Here is a 20,947-nt window from a genome sequence, read left to right as displayed (position 1 = left end):
AGAATATCCTCCACCCAGTTCCCTTAAATGTTAGTATCTTACTTAACCATCACACATTTGTCAAAACTAAGAAATTAACATTGGTTATCCTTAACTAAAGTCCAGACTTTATCTGGATTTCATCAGTTTTCCCACTATTGTTGTTTTTGGTTCCAGGATCCAATCCAAGATACCCTTTGCATTTAGTGTGACGTTTTTTATGGCTTTCTTGTTAGTGCTTCTGCACTAACTAAGACACTGAAATAATCAAGTCAGTCAAAGTTATCGTGCTATTTGTGCAGGCAGTATTGAATGTTGGTGACCAAGGATGATACTTTGCACATTACAAACACAATAAGTAGTTTTCAAAAGACTGCTACTCCAACTCATGCATTATATATTGTGAAAACCATTCCTATTATTATTCTCTGATTTATCATGTTTGCTTAGCAACATTATAACAAGTGCCTAGGAACACTGGTTTCTAGTGAAACTTTTATTTTAAGCTATCCAAAAAAATAGAAAAAGGAGAGGATATCAAATCTCACAAACAGGATTGCCTCGAATAGAATAAGTTGCTTCTTGGTCTATAAGTCAGCTCTGAAGAGATGCTCACAATCGTTGCTAGGTCATTCTAGGGTAGAACAGACTGTGTACTTTTTGTACAGGCAAAATTCTAAAGTACTTTGAGGTTTATTTTGGTGCTTGACTCTCTTTTTGCTTCATATATTTAATTATAATGTAATTCATATATATATTGCAGAAAAATTAGAAAACACATAAAAAAACTATTTTTAATCATGCATGATCTTATTCCCCAAAGAGAATAACTGTTAATATTCTTTTAGCCTCTCCCCTTTTGGGAGTATACACGTAAGTATTACAAACATAATTTATTATCCAATTTTCAAAAATAAATTATATTTTTATGAAATAATATCATACCTTGAGAGTCCCTTGGACTGCAAAGAGATCCAACCAATCCATTCTGAAGGTGATCAGCCCTGGGTGTTCTTTGGAAGGAATGATGCTAAAGCTGAAGCTCCAGTACTTTGGCCACCTTATGCAAAGAGTTGACTCATTGGAAAAGACTCTGATGCTGGGGGGGATTGGCGGCAGGAGAAGAAGGGGGACGCAGGATGGGATGGCTGGATGGCATCACTGACTCGATGGACGTGAGTCTGAGTGAACTCCGGGGGTTGGGGATGGACAGGGAGGCCTAGCTGCTGTGATTCATAGGGTCGCAAAGAGTCGGACACAACTGAGCGACTGAACTGAACTGTTTCTACTCCATGTATCATGAACACGGTAGACATGGCATTATTTACAATTGTTGCATAGCCATGTCCACTTCTTTTTAGCTAGGCTCCCAGGTATCTTGTATTTTAGTATATTTGTTGTAGTAATTCTGCAAATTTAGAGAACCTGCTGGCAATAAAAGCTGGAAAAGTATATATAAGACCTCTATAATACTTCATTATATTGGCATATACTATTTATATTAAGGGAATAACATTGTTACCTATCTCACAGGGTTATTTGAAGAAATTAAGTATTGGACAGCACATAGAAAACAATCCATAATCTGAGTTGTTAATTACCATCATGACACCAATAAGCGTTCTGTATGGGAAATATAATCATGGTCTTGTATACATATTTTATGAGAAAACTGGCTGGAGAGGTGAACTAAAGGCTCAGTGACATCAGTCTGGTAACCTCAGCTTGCTGCTGCTGCTGCTAAGTCGCTTCAGTCGTGTCCGACTCTGTGCGACCCCATAGACGGCATCCCCCCAGGCTCCCCCATCCCCGGGATTCTCCAGGCAAGAACACTGGAGTGGGTTGCCATTTCCTTCTCCAGTGCTTATCTGACTACAAATTCCCTGCTTTTGGCGCTGCACCATATCGACACTCTTGTTATGTCGGACCTGTTCTTTCTGACAGGATGGCAGGCTGTCCCTGCTACCCGAGCTCCATCGAACACTATTTCCCTATTTCCCAAATTCGTCAGAGTCCTCCAAGGAACTGCTTGATTCTGAGGTGACTGTTGGGTTGGAATGAACAGGGACCTTTAATAAACGTAAGTTCCCAGCACAAACGCTGCGGGGTAAGCCAGGACCTCAGCACTAGGGTGAGAAAGTCAAGCAGCGTCTCGGTTTTGCCACGTGGCTTTTGCCGTTACCCTGGAGGCGCAAGCCGGCGGAGAAACGCCTAACGCCCCAAGCTCAGGACTACGTTTCCCAGAAGCCCGCGCGCCGCAGCCACGTGACCGCCAGCTGGCGCGCGCTGGGCCGTTCGGCCCCCAGCGGCGTTCTCCGCTTGCTTCTCTCTTCAGTCCCCGCCTCCGGGCCTCCGCCTTGACGCTGCCCGGGCCGGAGCCGAGCCGAGGAGCCGGAGCCGTGGAGACGTGGGAAACATGGAGGCTTGAGGCGGCGTGCGCCACCCCGGCTGCGGCGGTGACCGAGGCTCGTCGTGTCCCCGCTGTTACCCAACCGTCTGTCCGTGCGCTGAAAGCGGATCTCCCCGCCGGCTGAGGCAGGTGGGCTGTGGCGCCGCCCCCCGGCCGCGCGACCCTGGAAGCCGGGCGGGGCCGCCAGCCCCTCGTCAGAGCGGCTTTGGGAGCAGCCTCCCCTCCCCCGGTCGGGGCTGGGCGAAAGAGTGCCCCAGCCGTGCAGGCGCTGTGCCTGGGCCGCGAGAGCCGCCCCCCCCGCATCCAGGGTTCAGTGGCACTCGGCGCCGAGAAGTGAGGGGGTGTGTTAGCCAAGCGAGTGGGTGGGGGCGGGCCTCAGTCCGTGTGGGCCACCGAAGAGCAAGTTGGTGATGAGGGAGGTGGGATTGAGGTGACCGGTGGGCGTGTGATGGGCAGCCGAGCAATAATATTGATTTGGGGGGGGGGACAATTTTTATTGAGATGTAATTTACATAGCATAAAATTCACCCTTTAAGAGTATTATCAAAGTATAACTCAGTGTTTTCTTTTTTTTTAAACTCACTGTATTTTAAAAAGCATAGTCACGGGGTTGTGCAGCTATCTTAATTTCAGAACATTTTTGTCACCCAAAAAAGAAACCTGTACCCTTAGAAGTCACTCCTTATTTTCCACTCCCCCACTCCCTGGCAGCTAGTGATTGTGTTTTAACTGAAAGGTGAGAGGGTGGGAAGTTAGCTCGTCGAGTGTTGTTGAACAGTACTGGGTTAACAGAGTTGATAGGATGAAAGTACTGAAATACAGAGAAGTACTGGGATGATTGTAATAGGGCCAGCAGAGGAGTGCACAGGATAGACTTGCTAAGGGGGAGGTTGAGTAGAATCCTTAGAAGAGGGGAAGGTTGGAGGGAGAGATGTGTAGAGAGAAAGTGTGCTGAAAGAGATGAAAACGTGTGTGTAGACTGTGGAAGAGGGACCCCGGAAGAAAGTGTGTGTGTGTGTATTTTTAGAGCACCCTTTCAGAGGGACCCTGACTGTGTGTATGTGTGTTTAGAGCACTCTTTCAGAGGACCTTGGCTTTGGGCGGATCAATTGAGGTCTCAAGAGGGGAACTGGAGGTGGGAGGGAAGAGGATCTATGGGAATAGGGTTGCTGCTGAGCTTGAAATTTACCAATGTAGATTTCTGAATGGTTATCCTGCTTTGTGTTGTTTATCTTAGATAATTCTCTCTGCAACTCAGATAGACTGAGCAAATATAACTCTTCCCATTATGCAAATGAAGAATCAGTCTTTTAGCTGATAGGTGACTTCCTGAAACTCATTAGATTAGTAAATAAGGCAAAATGAGTGGGAATAAAATAGTAATTGATGCACGTGGATTAAGTGGCAGAAAATTGAGGTGGGACAGATGTTATAGGAGGGCTTCCCAGATGGCTCTTTGGTAAAGAATCCACCTGCCAAGCAGTAAATGCAGGTGAAACTTGGGTTCAATTCCCTGGAGAAGAAAATGGTGACCACTGGGTCACCATTCTTGCCTGGAGAATCCCATTGACAGAGGAGTCTGGTGGGCTACAATCCATGGGGTCGTAAAAGAGTCAGACACTACTTAGTGACTAAACAACAAATGTTATAGGAAAGAGTTTTAAACTATTCACCTATTAAATATCTTAAATCCATATTATAATGATAAATAGGTCAGGGACTTTGTACTTTTTAATTTGGAAAAGATCAACCTGAGCTAATGTGATATACCCCCATGTACCCTTTACCCAGCTCTAACAGTAACTCAGGCTAATTTAGTTTCATTTATGGCTCTGTCAGTTCCTAGTCCCGCTCCATTTTGTAAATACTTGAGTATATATCTCTAGAATATTGAGTCATCCTTTTTAATATACCCACATTATGATTAGCATACACCCCAAATAATCTTTTATATTTAGAAGGACTTATTTTTTAAAATGTGGCATCCATCTGATACTGAATAAGCAGTGCAAACATTTTGATGTTTGACTTTCTGAAAACTACAGTATTGTTTCCAGATTTTTCCAGTCAATCCTGCTCTCCTGATGCTTCTGTTTTCTTGGTTGATATGGTTCATCCTTCTATAGAAAGTTTTAAGAATTGTCACTTTGGCTGGCTTTTTAGTGGATGGAGTTTTGTGAGAGCATGAGAAAGATAGAAGTGAACTATACCACAAAACGCACAAATAACTATTATATCTGATAATGCTTTAAGGATTTGGGGAGTTTGATCATGCTTCTCTCCTCTAGATGATTTCACATATTGTTAGAAGTTGTTTAATATGTGTATGTTAGTTTTCTATGATTACTGTAACAAATCACAAATTTAGTGGCTTAAAACAATACAAACTTAATTCTTTTTAAAATTATTTATTTGGCTGTGCCAGGTCTTAGTTGTGTCATGCAGGACCTTGCATCTTCGCTGCGCCATGGGTGATCTTTAGTTGTGGCATGTGAACTCTTAGTTGTGGCACATGGGCTCTAGTTCCCTCTCCAGGGCTGGGATCCTGGCACCCTGCATTGGGAGTACAAGAGTCCCAGCCAGTGGACCGCCTGGGAAGTCCCCAAACTTATTCTTTTGAAGTTCTGTGTTTTAGCAGTCCAAAATGGGTCTCACCAGGCTAAAGTTAGTTGGTCAAGCCTGTCTTCCTTTTGGGAAGTTTCTAGGGGAGAATCTGTTTCCTTGTCTCTCCCAACCGCATTCCTTTGTTTGTGACCTTCTTCATCTTCAAAACCAGCCGCGTTGCATCATTCTGTTATGCAGTTGATCTGACCACAGCTGGGAAAGATTCTCCATTTTTAAGGATCTATGTGATTAGATTAGGTACACCTGGGTAATTCAGAGTAATTTCTCCCAACTCAAAGTCCTTAACTTGATTCCTGCGAAGTCCCTTTTGTTATGTAAAACACCAGAATCACAGGTTCCATAGATTAGGATGTGGACATCTTATGTTCGGGGATACTTTGTTAAGTGATTTTGTTTCCTGTTACAAATGCAGTGTGTCATCTTTCACTTCGTAAGATAATGGGGTTAGTGCTAGAGAGGACTGTTTGATTTTCCCTATAGTGACGGTAAACAGATAATGTAGGAAATGTCTGTGACATTTGTAGAATGACACCTTTAAAAAAAAGTGTAATAATGTGTAAAGTCTTTCTGTCTTTCGGTCTTTTTCATTTGGTCTTTTTCACATTCATGTTTTTTCAGTATTGCATGCTTGTAGTCAGAGTGTACCTATAATGCTCAAGTCACAGGACACTCTGGGGCAGTGATGGTTCCCTGCCTGGAGTGAGAGACCAGGTGCTGTCTGTCCTAGTGGGTGATGGAGGCACCTCCAGTTCAATAGGAAGACAGAGGGAGATAAAATTTTAAGGAAGAACAAACTACTGTGAGAGTTGGGCTCGAATTCCCTTCCAGGATTTTCCTTAATGTAACTCAGCTGCATGGTTGTGGGCCTGAAAAGCAGAGGAGCAAGATGGCCTTTGCTGCTCTTCCTTTCCCAGGCTGTGGAGAAGACGCTGAAACTTCTCAGTGGAGATTTCAGGTAGTCCTGTACTTTGGCATTCTGTTTCTTAAGGGAGTTCCACTTTGCAGCTTAGCTCTCAGGGTCTTAACTGCCTCTGAGCATGAAGGTCCTGTCTCTCCGAAGGTGGTATGTTTTAGCTTACTGCTAGGGGCTTCCCTGGTGGCTCAGATGGTAAAGCATCTGCCTGCAATGCAGGAGACCAGGGTTCTGTTCCTGGGTCGGGAAGATCCCCTGGAGAAGGAAATGGCAATCCACTTCAGCACTCTTGCCTGGAAAGTCCCATGGATGGAGGAGCCTGATAGGCTACAGTCCATGGGGTCACAAAGAGTCCGACATGACTGAGTGACTTCACTTTCACTTAAGCTAAATATAATGAAAATATAATAATAATATTAATAGGTAATAATTACTTATTATTATTAAAAAGTATAATGGGAATCGTTAAATATCTGTGCCTATCTTTAAGCTTATTTTCCCTCGTAAGATTCTTAGCTGAGCTTAACGCTATGAACTTCTTAAAAGCTGCTTGCAGTTTTAAGTGATCCCTGTGTTGGTCTGTTCCCAGACGAAGTAATTTAGTAGGGCTGAGAACAAGTTTACATAGCTCTTATATGCTACAGACTTTTTGTTTTCATTCTTTTAGGAAAGTTTGGTCAATAGTTTTTGATGTCTTCTCTAGTTTTTAGCGTTGTTTTAAAAATTCAGACACCAGGCAAGGGGTGGAGATGGGTGAAATGGGTGAAAGTGATCAAAAGATGCAGACGTCCAGTTATGAAATAAATCATCTAGGAATGTAATGTGCAGTCTGGTGACTAGTTAATAATACTGTATTATATGTTTGAAAGTTGCTAAGAGTACATCTTGAATTTCTCATTACAAGAAAAAAAATTAACTGTTTATGGTAGTAGATGTTAACTAGACTGATTGTGGTGATGATTTTGCAATACAGTATTTGTTGTGTTGTACACCTGAAACTAATATAATGTTATATGTGAATTATATCTCAGTTGAAAAATGCAGGCCCCCAAAGTGACTGTAACTCTCCAATAAGGTCATGGGGGGGAAAAAAAAAACCAAACATTTTTTGGTATGTAACATGACTGATAATAAATTTCTTTTTTAGACTGAGTCAATCACAGAGTCTTGACAATTATTCCTTCAAAATATCTCTTGCAACCCTCCACCTTAGAATATTTTCAGAGCCTCCTGTGTCAGTCAAAATTTGATTTGGCTATACATGCAAATACTAGCTTAAACATATCATTACTTTGTTTCTTATGTAAAAGAAGTCCAGAGGTAGACAGCTCAGGGCTGATGCAGTGGCTCTACTGTCATTGGGGTGCTATGCTCAGTCGTGTCTGACTTTGTGACCCTACGGACTGTAGCCCACCAGGCTCCTCTGTCCATAGGATTTTCCCAGCAAGAATCCTGGAATGGGTTGCCATTTTGTCTTCCCAACCTAGGGATTGAACCCATATCTCCTTTGTTGACAGGCAGATTCTTAACCACTGAGCTGCCTGGGAAGCCCACTGTCATTAGTGACCCATCCCCTTTTCCAGCTTCTCACCCTGTCATCTCTAGGGTACGGCCCTTGATTTCTGTGTCCAGATGGTAATTTATGGCTTGTCAGATAAATGATCTGACACCCACAAGATGGTTATGGACTAGATGTTCAGTTCAGTCACTCAGTCGTGTCCAATTCTTTGCGACCCCATGAACCGCAGCACGCCAGGCCTCCCTGTCCATCACCAAGTCCTGGAGTCCACCCAGACCCATGTCCATTGAGTTGATGATGCCATCCAACCATCTCATCTTCTGTTGTCCCCTTCTCCTGCCCTCAGTCTTTCCCAGCATCAGGGGCTTTTCAAATGAGTCAGCTCTTCCCATCAGGTGGCCAAAGTATTGGAGTTACAGTTTCAACATCAGTCGCACCAATGAACACCCAGGACTGATCTCCTTTAGGATGGACTGGTTGGATCTCCTTGCAGTCCAAGGGACTCTCAAGAGTCTTCTCAGTTCAGCACCACAGTTCAAAAGCATCAACTCTTTGACATTTAGCTTTCTTCACAGTCCAACTCTCACATCCATACATGACCACTGGAAAAACTATAGCCTTGACTAGACGGACCTTTGTTGGCAAAATAATGTCTCTGCTTTTCAATATGCTGTCTAGGTTGGTCATAACTTTCCTTCCAAGAAGTAAGTGTCTTAATTTCATGGCTGCAGTCACCATCTGCAGTGATTTTGGAGCCCAGAAAAATAAAGTCAGCCACTGTTTCCACTGTTTCCCCATCTATTTCCCATGAAGTGATGGGACCTGATGCTATGATCTTAGTTGTCTGAATGTTGAGCTTTAAGCCAACTTTTTCACTCTCCTCTTTCTCTTTCATCAAGAGGCTCTTTAGTTCTTCTTCACTTTCTGCCATAAGGGTGGTGTCATCTGCATATCTGAGGTTATTGATATTTCTCCTGGCAGTCTTTATTCCAGCTTGTGCTTCCTCCAGCCCAGCATTTCTCATGATGTACTCTGCATATAAGTTGAATAAGCAGGGTGACAATATACAGCCTTGACGTACTCCTTTTCCTATTTGGAACCAGTCTGTTGTTCCATGTCCAGTTCTAACTGTTGCTTCCTGACCTGCATAGATATAGATATTTTGAAATCATCACTGTACCGGGGAGGAGTTCACTAGTTTAGAAGACCGAGAGATAGATGCAATATTATGGTTACAGTGGGCATAGTAGAAGAGATGCCCTTTAGTAAAGTATCCCCTTCGGGCATCAGCTTGCTTTCTGGCCTTTTTTGCTTCCCTCCCTATTCCAGCCATGTTGAGCTTCTTTCAGTTCCTGGAATGGACCCTGCCTGTTTTGCCTAATCCTATGCCTACTCACAGGATTTTCTCTTTACTTTGAACCCCTGCACCCAACCAGGCCAGTCCTTCAGGTCTTAGCTTTTTATGGCATGACCTCTGGGAAGCTTTCACTGAGTATTGGATAGTTGCCATATTATAATTTTTTGTTGATTTGTCTGGATCTCATACTCAGCTGTAAATAAAATCCGTCTTTCCCAGTTTTAACCTTGGCTCTTAGGATTAGGCTGGCCATATGGTAGGCACTCACAAAATACTGACAGGGTCGTGCTTTCATAACCAGTATGATGGAGCTTAGGTATTGCTAGTTTGTTTTATCAGCCCTGCAACTCTTTGATATTGGCACATTGAGTTGTTAATATGAATCAATAATTGTGAAATAGTAAAGTACATTCTCTCCAATTTAGGAGAGTTAATTGACTCCAATTAAGAGTTAATACTTAAAGCAACACTTGCGGATTGTTAGGTAATTTATAATAATATATAATATTTATATTTTATATAAAATATTTTATAATAATTTATAATATTATAAAAGGTCAGCACCCCCATGTCTTACCTACTGTCCTTTTTAGTGTGGTTCCTGGAGACAACTACTTCTGTGTTCGTAAGTAATATGTCTAAATGGCTATATTGTGATTTATCAATTTTAGGTAATAGCTCTTGACTCCTGTTATGGTAGAAGAGATCCTTTTCCTCCTCCCAGCTCTCTTCCAGCCCTTTTGGTGTGGGCACTTGAGAACTGGCGCTTAGCGTTTACACTATTATGACTGCATAAATGTCACTGCTGAACTGAGTTTACCTTGTTTTCCCGCCCCCAGCTCTATTTACTTTGTTTCTATGAGCACATTACTGATTGTTACCAAATGTGTGGAAGGACCTGTGGGGATTGGAACCCAGGAAACTTATGCAAGAGGTTACTCTGGCTACTGCTGTTGCCACGAGCAGTGAGTTGTTTTTCATCCCTGTCCCAGAGGCTTCATTGTCTTTGTTGGTGCGCAGGTAAAGTACAACCCCCGACCTTGGCAGTTCGCAACTTGACTTGAATGTCTTGAATGAAGGCTCCTCCCTTTTCATACTTTCAGTTTGGAACTCCTGTTACTAATCTATTAAGACCTTCTAAATGGCTCTTACTATTTTTTGTGTCCTGTTTTCTATTTGTCTTGTTCTTTTTTAAAAAAAAAATTTTTGTTTATGTTTGGCTGTGTCCAGTCCTAGTTGTGGCACGATAGGATCTCGTTGGCCGAACCTTCTGTTGCAGCCGGCGGGCTCTTTGCAGTGTGCAGGCTTCTCTCTAGTTGCAGTGTGTGGGCTCAGTAGTTGCAGCATGCGGGCTTAGTTTCCTTGTGGGCTGTGGGATCTTAGTTTCCTGACCAGGGATTGAACCTGTGTCCCTTGCGTTGAAAGGCAGATTCTTAACCACTCGACCACCAGGAAAGTCCCTTGTCTTCTTGTTCTTGATTATGGGTGTTTCCTTGACCTTATCTTCTGTCTATTGAGCTTTTAAATCAAGTTTTAATGTCAGGTTTCTTTTCTTGTTGTGTATTTCCTTGACATCTTGTTCTTGGTTTATGGGAACAGTGGGGTACAGTGGTAGAGAGCATGGATTTCTGCACCTGGACTGCCATGGCCTGAAACCTGATCTGTCACTTTCTAACTCTGTTGTCTTGATCTTGGGCTTGTCACTTAACTTTTCTTTGCCTCAGTTTATTCTTCTAGGCCCAGAGTTGGCAGACATTTTGTCTAAAGGGCCAGATCGTAAAAATTAGGCCTTGTGGACCCAGAGGCAAAATGAAGAACATTATGTAGATACTTACATAACAAGGGAGAGAAAATTTCTACAAGTGTTTATTGATGAAGTTAAAAATACAGTGCTAATAATGGTTGAGAACTTCTTTTGCTCAGAGAGGTTTGCTAATGAGAAGAATGAAATTTCTTTTGGGGAAGAAGGGAACCATATTACTTAGTTGGAGTTCTGAGTTACTGTTTGCTATCATCAGAATTTATCACAGATGTTTATATCTAATGCTGATGTGTAATGAGATTTTCTGTATTTCATCTTTGAATATACCTGTTTGTTATTGTTGTTTAGTGACTAAGTTGTGTTCAGCTCATTTGTGACCCCATAGATTGTAGCCTGTCAGTCTCCTCTGTCCATGGGATTTCCCAGGCAAAGGTAAGTATTGCCAATGGCTTCCCTGCTGTCTCAGGTAAAGAAGCCACCTGTCAATACAGGAGGCGTGGAGACACAGGTTCAATCCCTGGATCAGGAAGATTCCCTGGAAAAGAAAGTGGCAACCCACTCCAGTATTCTTGCTTGGGAAATTCCATGGACAGAGGAGCCTGGCAGGCTATAGTCCATGGGGTTGCAAAGAATCAGACACGACCTAAGAGACTAAACAACAAATATTGCCAAATACTGACATCAATTTATGAGCATATATATTAACTTTTTGGCCACACTGCATGACTGGTGGGATCTTAGTTCCCCAGCCAGGGATCGAACCTGGGTCCATGGCAGTGAAAGTCCAAGTCTTAACCACTGGACTGCCAGGAAATTCCCTGTGTGGTTTTAATAGAGCGTGTTAGTTGCTTAGAAGACATCTATAGAGTTATGTTAGATTCATTTCTGATTATTTACCCTTTAGTAAATCATTCCACTGTGGAGTGATCACTTCCAGTTGAGATTATGTGGAAACTCTTTGTTGCACAGTAAAATAGTTTTTGAAATGTGGAAAGTACTTTTGTACCTGCATTGAGGTCTGAAAAATGCTATTGGAAGTATAGTTTGACTTTGAAAAATTTATCTATTGCGTACTTGTGTGGGATTGGAGATCTCAAGTCTTATTTTGATTTCTGACAGCATCAGAAGAGTGTAAAACAGCTTGCTGTTACTTGTGATTCACACAGTATCAGTTAATTTTACAGATCAGTGCTGTTGGCCTTCTAATTTTAGATCGAATTCATTGAGAAATGTTATTAAATCTGGAGCAAAAACTAATTTCCAAAGCCATTCAGTGTTTAATAACAGTGGTTGAAGGGGGTTCTTCTTGTTCAGAACAATTTCAGTCTCAACCCTGAGCTTGAAAATTTTAAATAAAACTGTACTGTTGCTAAGCCATTGTACTGTTGTTTGGTAGAACATATCAGGATATTCAACTTTTATTTCTAGAAAAACTTCATGGAATTGATAGTTAAGTTCGTGAGAGTGGATGAAGTTAACTATTGGCACTCCTGGTTCAGTAGCAAGATAGATTCAAATATTTTATACAGAGTATTCTGCTCATTTAATGAATAGGCTTTAAACACTTTGCATTTAAAAAAATATTTAATTTACTTAAAAATAGAAATACTAAATCTACATGTTAGCATAAATAACATATTTTTGTAAAAAGGTGTTTATTTTCCAAAGTAAAACAAAAGTTTGTAAACACCTTGCATTTTCACAAGGTTTGTAAACTTGTCCAGGTGAGCTTTTTTACTACCACACACGTTTGCCACCATCTGTTGTTATTCATCTTAGCAGATTTCACTTCAGGTTGTACTGAGTTACTATCTTTTCAATTATTTTGGAAACCATTCATGGCCGCAGTTCTTCTATACAGACTGTTCTCTGAGCAGTTATTCTCACTAAAAGACAAGTGTTAAGGATGTTTTATTTTCTCTGAACACATTTTCTTTGTCTGCTGTAATCAAACATGGTTTAACTCATGATTGGTGAATGACTTGCCTTGCTTTGTTAACAGATGAACCATTTGGAATCTTACTCAGTTGTAGCCTCATTTTCATTTTTTTATTTTTGAGAAGACATTCTGCTTGTGGTGAGATGGATGATTTTACATTTTCAAATTTTCCTGATTGTTGTTCTGATTAGTTGGGAGTGAGTGCTGTGTGGTGGGGCAGGTCATGTTGGTAATGTCTTCCCATCTTGTGTTATGACACAGCTGTGATGCTTTTACATGATAAATGTAGTACTTCAGCATCTAATTATTTATTTCATTTACCTACCTATTTGGCTGCACTGCATCTTAGTTGCTATATGCAGGATCTTTAGTTGTGGCATGTGGGATCCTATTCTCTGCCCAGGGATTGAACCCAGGCCCCCCACATTGCGAGTAAGAAGTCTTAGCCATTGGACCATCAGGGAAGACCCTTCAGCATCTAATTCAATTGAAAAAAAAAACTACACTCCTCTGTGATTTAAAAGTGTGACATCCTGGGACTACCCTGGTGGTCCAGTGGTTAAGAATCTGTGCTTCCACTGCAGAGGGCATGGGTTCGATCCCTGGGCAGGGAACCCAAACCCCGCATGCTGTGCCAAAAAAATGGGGGAAATATGAATGCACATCAAAAAGAAACACTAGAAGATAAAACAGAAATTAAAAAAAAGGAAAAACATGACCTCACAGTCTGCTTTGTTCTTGTTTTGATGTGAGAGCTCCCCACTGGTAATTTAAGATGTTGAAGTGGCAGTATGCCTGACACCTGATCTGCTGTCATTGTCACATGTGTCATCGAGATTTGTGCACTGAGTAGCAGTATAAACTACCAGATACAGTCCTTGTCCTCGCAACTCAACTCTGTCGTCGTATCGCGAAAGCAGATTTAGACAGTTGCAAACAAATGACCGTGGCTGTGTTCTCATCGAACTTTATTTGTCGACACAGAAGTTTTAATTTCATATGATTCCACATGTCACAAAATACTGTTTTTCTCTTGACTGCTTAAAAATGTAAAAATCATGCTTCATGCAGCAGGCTGGATTTAGAACTTGGGTTATCATTTGCTGACGCATGATCTAGGCAATGAGAACAACAGTACTTGCCTCAAAGGATGTGGTGTGGGTTAAACAACTCAGTGTGTGTCTAGCACTTTGAATAGGACCTGGGGATATAGTAAATGCTGTGTAAATCTTTGCACTTATTATTATTTTTTATTATCTCCCTGAAGATATTATTTTTAATTTTTTTCCTTAGAATCACCTGTTTTATGATTAATTTCTTTGGTTTGTTACTGTTATTATTTGTTTATTTATTTTCCGATTGGAGGCTTTCCTCTCACAAGTCGAATCATTTTTGGTGGCCCATTCTTAATTAAGATCAAGACTCCCAGCATTGATTGGAAGCTCTGTGTCTGAGCGGATTGTGGTGAGTGGTGGGTTGTAGGCAGCAAGCCAGCTTTTTAAATGGGGGAAATCCCATATGTCTCTATCTTTTCCTCTGGTTCCCCCTCCATTTCTCTTAAGAAGAACCCTCCAGTCTCCTGCCTGGGAGGCTGGGAAACCTTCTGTGTAGCTGTGCAGCAGGCCCATCTGAATGTCACTCCCCTGTTTTCATCCTCTGCCTTGTTACTGTCTCCATCCTTGGCTTTAGAGTCCAGTCTCTCCAGTCAGATTTCTGCAGAGCGTGCACACAATTTCCTACCGGGGCGGGACGGGGGAGACGCGCAGACTTGAGCCCGTGCCTCACCCAGCCTTTCATGGTGCCCTTCTCAGTTCTGCTGCCTTCCCAGTGCTCCGTGGGGTGGATTGGCTTGCTTCTTGGTAGCATCTCCTTTGGCAGGTGGGTATGCTGGGGACATCCTCAGCTCTGCCAGTTCAGTCACTGCCTCTCTGTCACCTTTCCATCTTTCACACTTCCTCTGATCTTACACTTGTAGGCTTATATCTTTTTATTTTCATTACTCTCGTTTCACTGAAGTGGGATACCCAACTGGACTTACTCAGTATAGCACTTGGAACATAGTAACCTTGAAGAGAATGTTCCATTACTTGGACTAGTGGCACTTGTGGTGTCTCACGTGTCCTTTGGCCAGTGATTACTGCCCACTGTTTCTCTGGACTCTTGTTTCAGGGATGAGGTTTTGCCTTAAAGTCTGTTGTGTGCAAATGTGTGTGTATGTATACGCACATATATACATTCTGGAATATATTTTGTGATTTATGGAGTCTCCGCCTACGTTGTGACAAAGTGCACCTAGCATGTTATTTGCATATTTTGAGGGTGTTAGGACAGAATTTGGTGAATCAGTCTGTATAGAAGAGGAGATTCACTTTTTATGTGAAGAACTCGCCTGCCAGTGCAGAAGACATAAGAGACGCGAGTTTGATCTCTGGGTCTGGAAGATCCCCTGGAGGAGGGCATGGCAACCCACTCCGGTATTCTTTGCCTGGAGAATCCCATGGGCAGAAGAGCCTGGTGGGCTACACTCCATAGGGTTGCAAAGAGTTGGACACGACTGAAGCAGCTTAGCATGCATGCACGCACATATATCAGGTATTTCACAAATTAAATGCAAAATATTAAGCCTATCATTTCTTGTTCAGAGTATTGTTTTCACTCATGATAGTAAAGCTGACTAGAGGAAATAACTAATCAGAAAATACTGAAAAGCAGTATTATATAAGAGTCAGCAGACCAAGGTGTAGTTAAATTAACTATGAAAAGGGAAAGTGTAATTGCTCAGTCATGTCCAGCTCTTTGCGACCCCATGGACTGTAGCACACCAGACTCCTCTTTCCATGAAATTCTCTAGGCAAGAATACTGGAGTGGATTGTTATTTCCTTCTCCAAAATTAACTATGGTAGTTAGTTTAAGTTGGTAGTTAAGTTCCAAATGAGTGGTGAAGCTAATGAGCACCCTTGGACTAGAGACCAGAGTGTGCTTGTGTTATGTTTAGTGACCAGGGTTTCAGGTGCTGTGGGACAGGTGTGCGGGGGAACACGGGTGTGGAAGGCCGGAGCAGAGGAGTGGGTGAGCACCCTTGGTGCAGACCCGCCTTACTTTGTTTTGGTTCCTGTTTGCAAATTGAGGTTCATACACTGCTTGTTTCAGAGTCACTGTGGATACTTTAAAGAAAATGTAGATGCCTGGGCACTACCCTGACATTCTGAATCTTTGAGGCATAAGCATTTGCATTTTTAGCCTCATGCTCCACTGGTGTTTTTTACATACCTTTGAGAAGTACTGGTGTGGAGGATGGTTGGAAATAAAGTTAGAATATGAGCTTTCAGACTATATGGAAGGTCTTGAATCTCAGTACTGGGCTTTTCAGGTAATGAAGAATCATTGAATACTTTTTGAGCTGGTGAGTAAAGTGGTAGAAGTGGTAACTTCACTAATATTAAAAATAGGCTTAATATTTTTCCTTGGCTTACCCTACCCTGAGTCAGGTCCTTTACTGAGTGCTTTTTTGCATGCGTCATATTGCTTCATCCTTAAAAATTCTTAGGGGTTGAAGTATTGTTGTTTTCTTGTGATGCAGTGGGGTTTGATAAATGGTAAAATGGAGACTCAGACTGATTATTCAGTCTTAGCAGGGTCTATCAGACACTAGAACCTTTGGTCTTAATTTCAATGCTGGACTGAATTTCCTGTTTTTTAAGGATTTATGTAGTAGTGAAGTGTACAGTGAATCAAAATGGAGAGATTGGAAGCAAAGAAATCAAAGTACTCTTGCGCTAAATCATGTGAGATTGAAGAAGCCTGGTCCTGAATGGAGGCAGCCAGATCAAGAGATTTGTTTAAAAGATGACATGGAGAATTGTGGGTATTGTAGAAGAACCCACAGAAATTGGTGATGTTGTTGGAAAGTCACCCTAGTAAAGTGTTGAAGACCAGGGACCCTGGACTTAGCCTAGGTTCCAGTCCTGCCTTTGCTACTTACTATGTCTTATAGACACATGGGACCTCATGTGTTTGGTAAATTACTTAACCTGTCTGTGCCTTAGTTTCCTCACCTGTGAAATGAGGAAGCTGTGCCTGCCTTTCAGGTTTGTTACTGGGGACTGGGTGAGTCAGTGAGTGTATCGCGCGTAGTGTAAGGCAGCGTGCCCCTAGTGCTGCTGCTCGTGTGGCTCCCCTGCCTCTGGTGCTCCTGTGTATTTACGTAGCTTCTTATAATAACTCCACTGGAATGCTTATCAAATGTGCTTAGTAATTTATTGACAGATTTGTCTCTCCCACCAGGATTTGAGTCCATTAATGGCAGGGACCTGGTGTTTTTTACTTCTTTTTTCATTTTCAGTAAACATCACATCACCTACATTTATAGTAAGTGTGTAATAAGCGTGTGTGGAATATACACTTGGGTATGTGAGTGAGATAACTTGAGCCAAGAATCCTGATAACATTGACAAGGAATAGTGACTTTTGGAGGGGTGACTTGTTTTAGGCAACAAATGTTAAATTCTACTTTAAGATTTTTGATGATAGCAAGACATCAAATTGAAATAGTCAATAAGTAGAGATTTATGCTTGGGTTTTGACTGAGAAGTCAAGACAAAATATTAGTTCTGGTGTCACTCAGTAGAGTTTAAAGCACAAACCAGAAGCACATAAAGATCCTTCCTGAAGGACAGCAGAGAAGGAGAACAATCCATTTTTTTTTAACTTTACATGTTTCTGGTTTTAAAAAAAGGTCAAAGCAGTGTAGGAAGACATAATGTGAAAACTCCCTTTCCTCCAAATTTCCAGTCTCATTCTTCAGAGGTAACCAGTCTTGGACCATTGCTTATGTTTTCTTCCAGAAATTATCTAGTCTGTATAAGAATTTACACGTTTATTTAAAATAATGGGATTTTACTATATAAACTGTTCTGTGTCTTTGTGTTTGCTTTTACTGATAACTTGCCATATGGGGATCTCTTTACACGTTAATGCATAAGGTCTATCTCATTCTTTTCAGTGGCTGCATTGTATTCCATTATATGCTTATTCTGTATTGTAATTAATCTCCAGATGATGGTCATTCCGGTTTTATTGACAGCTTGCTATTCCATATGATTAACTTCTGGATGTATAGAACTTGTCAACTTGTATGAGTTTACCAAAACCAACTTTTTGGCATACTTAAAAATCTGATAGATGTTGCCAAATACTTAAATTCATGGTGGGGGTGCCTGTTTCCTTACTACTCTCTCACTGCAATTAAAGTTTTGTTTTTCAACCTTTACTAATCTAATGAGTAAAAATGATACTTTGCTGTTTTAATTAGCATATTTTATTCTTCATTTATACTGAAGATCTTCTAATATATTTATTAGCTGTGAGACCTTGGCTATTTCAGGAAGGTTTTTTTTTTTTTTGAGTACTGTCTCTGTAACAGGTGCTTTAAGTTACCTAGGGATATCAAGATGTAAAGCCTGATTCATGCTTCTCAGGAATAATCTACCTTGGAAGATATAGCATATATACTCCAGAACAATGACATTTAAAGGTAGTTTTTCCATAATGGGGACTTTAGGCTAAAGTAGTGGGAAGAGAAGACTGGTTTTGAACAAGAGTGGTATCAGTTTTACACATGTTAAGATTGAGTTACTGATTACATTAGCTTCCCTGGTAGCTCAGCTGGTAAAGAACCCGCCGGCAATGCAGGAGACCTGGGTTGGGAAGATTCCCCTGGAGGAGGGCATGGCAAGCCACTCCAGTATTCTTGCCTGGAGAATCCCCATGGACATGGGAGCCTAGTGGGCTGTAGTCCATGGGGTCACAAAGAATCGGACACGACTGAGCAACTAAGCACAGAACTGACTGCGCTGCATTAAAAATAGGTCTACTAAAAGCATCAGCATGCTGCTTATTTCTAGTATAAATTTCTGTAAGAAACGGTGTTATCCACAAAATTACTGGAGATACATGTGTGTATATATATATATATATATATATATATATATATAAATATGCATGCACGCTCAGTTGTTTCAGTCACGTCTGACTCTGTGGCTCTATGGATTGTAGCCCACCAGGCTCCTCTGTCCATGGGATTCTCCAGGCAAGAATACCCAGGTGGGTTGCCATGCCCTCCTCCAGGGGATCTTACAAACGCAGGGATCAAACCTGTGTCTCCTGTATTGCTGGCACATTCTTTATTGCTGAGCCACCGGGGAAGGCCTTATATAAATATAAATGTAAATATGAATATATGTTATGCTTCCCTGGTGGCTCAGAGGTTAAAGCGTCTGCCTGCAATGCAGGAAACCTGGGTTCGATCCCTGGGTCGGGAAGATCCCCTGGAGAAGGAAATGGCAACCCACTTCAGTATTCTTGCCTGGAGAATCCCATGGACGGAGGAATCTGGTGGGCTACAGTCCACGGGATCGCAGAGTCGGACATGACTGAGCAACTTCACTTTCACTTTCTATATTATCTTTAAGTTTGGGCTTCCTTGATGGCTCAGTGGTAAAGAATCTGCCTGCCAGTACAGAAGATGCAGGTTCGAGCCCTGGATCTGGAAGAGCCCCTGGAAAAAGAAATGACAACCCACTCTAGTATTCTTGCCTGGGCAGTCCCATGGACAGGGAAGCCTGGCAGGTCACATGTAGTCCATGGGATCGCAGAATCGTTGGGCATGACTTAGAAACTAAATAACAACAACAACAAATCCTTAAGTTTAAAAAATAACTCAAGTGTTCTAGGCATTCCAATCAGAGGTTGGGATAGGAGAGATCTGAAAGTAGAATCGTGGACACCATTGGTGAGCCTAGGAGACAGGCTCAGTTACTGACATATTGAGAAAAAGAGCTAAAAGCCGGAGAAGTCTTCCGACGCACAGTGAGAGTGAAGAGCAATAGGAGTTGTGGTGATTGGCTAGTGGGTTTTTGAAGTTCCAGTTTATTCTGGTTTTCATTAGTAAGGATCTTGGGGGTTCCACACACATTGAGTACAGGTGATTGTGTGTGTGTATGTTTGGAATCCTTGGTGTGAATCAGATGCAGAAGAGACGCCGTTGGGCCTCAGTTTTCCTCTTTGCTTTCTGTGAATGTGGGAACAGGTGGAACTTTCTGGCAAGAGTACCTCATGGGTAATTGTCTGCTTGGCTGAGCTTGTTCCTTGGTGTTGCAGCTGCCTCGGGTGCTGCCTTCACTCTCTGTTCTCAGCAGATAGTACTTTGTTGTTGCCCAGGGGAATGAGGGTAGGGGTAACTGGGCAGGATGTCCTAGGCAGGCCTGTTGCCCCTGGGCTCCGGCCCTTTTCTGGCTCTCTGCCTCTGGACTTGGGTTGCTGTTCGTACTTTTGGTGCCCTTGATTGAAGGCTCTTTTGCCTTCAGTTTTTCTTTTGTCATTTTTCTTTTCAGCCCATCTCCAGCTGTTTTATATTTTATAGGGATTCCTCACAGCTTCTGGTTTTCTGTGTCTTTTTGAGCATGGCTGTGTAGTAATTGACAGAGTGTGTGTGTGCGTGCAGGCATGTTATTTCTAGGGTTGGGTGAAGGAAGGAGGAGAAGGAGACATTGCATTTTGCGTTCAGTTGGCTGTCCTGGTTTTCCTTGTTAACATTCTGTTCAGTCTCCTCTTACAGCTCACAGGCTTCATTCATATTGTTTTAGAGAGATTTCATATTGGTCCTGGGTGGAGCAGTTGTTTTCATACTTTGACCTGTCCTAGCAGCTTTGAAAATAAAATTTATTTCGTATAAATCAGTAGAAAATAGGCAAAGGATATAAGCAGGTAATGGCCTCATTCACAGCACGAGAAGCGAAATGCAAATTAATGCCATATTGAAAACTATTTTCACTTATCAGTCCGTGAAGATTGAAAAGTGTGATTAAAGATCGGTGACTGTTGTGTGGAGAAATAGGCATTGCTGAAGTGGGTGGAGGTCGGCAACCTCTAAGGAAGGCAGCAAGGCAGTGTAGGAGAGGGAAGATGATGTCCCCCCTCCCCTTCTGAGTTCTTAACTGAGGCCCTGTGGTAACAGGTCAACAGGGGAGAAAAGAGAAGTTTGTTAATATGCACACCTCATGGGAGACACCTAGGGAAAAATGAGTGGCTCCTGAGGTGGCTCAATTCAGGTTTAAATACCATCTTAAAAGGGGAAGGGAAAGGGGAACCTAGGCCTCTTAAGGCAGAGTAAATGAGTTTTAGGAAGGATAGATGGGCCTCAGAAGCACAGATGAGAGGTGTGATAGTTTGTGACAAAGTTTATCTCAGTGTTGTGTCAGCTTCTTGGCTCCCCTGGGATAAGAATCAGTCTTCCTTGGTTGATGAAACTGATCAGTTTATGATAATGGAGTTCCTTTTGGAGAGTCTGGCTTCGGGCAGATAAGGAGGGTTCAGAAAAGGCCTCACCCTGCATTTACCGTTTTCAAGTGTGTGCAGCTCAAAATAAAGTGTCACTGTGGCATA

The 20,947-nt window shown here is 42.1% G+C and overlaps 1 protein-coding gene across 2 annotated transcripts in view; it reads left to right on the top strand.

The window, feature by feature from the left end:
• Nucleotides 1-2,216: 2,216 nt before the first annotated feature.
• The window catches only part of DYM (dymeclin), a 392,231-nt gene continuing 373,500 nt past the window's right edge, over nucleotides 2,217-20,947 (top strand). Inside the window, exon 1 of one of the 2 annotated variants that reach the window (XM_069568503.1) lies at nucleotides 2,217-2,518. The gene's annotated coding sequence lies outside the window, so the exon portion shown is untranslated. The remainder of the gene's footprint in view (nucleotides 2,519-20,947) is intronic. The other variant, XM_069568504.1, reaches the window with a different exon arrangement.

The sequence above is a fragment of the Ovis canadensis genome, chromosome 23 (genome assembly GCF_042477335.2).
Source record: "Ovis canadensis isolate MfBH-ARS-UI-01 breed Bighorn chromosome 23, ARS-UI_OviCan_v2, whole genome shotgun sequence".
Taxonomy (NCBI): Eukaryota; Metazoa; Chordata; class Mammalia; order Artiodactyla; family Bovidae; genus Ovis; species Ovis canadensis.
Note: the sequence above shows the minus strand (reverse complement) of the source record. Positions and strands in the feature narration are given on the sequence as shown.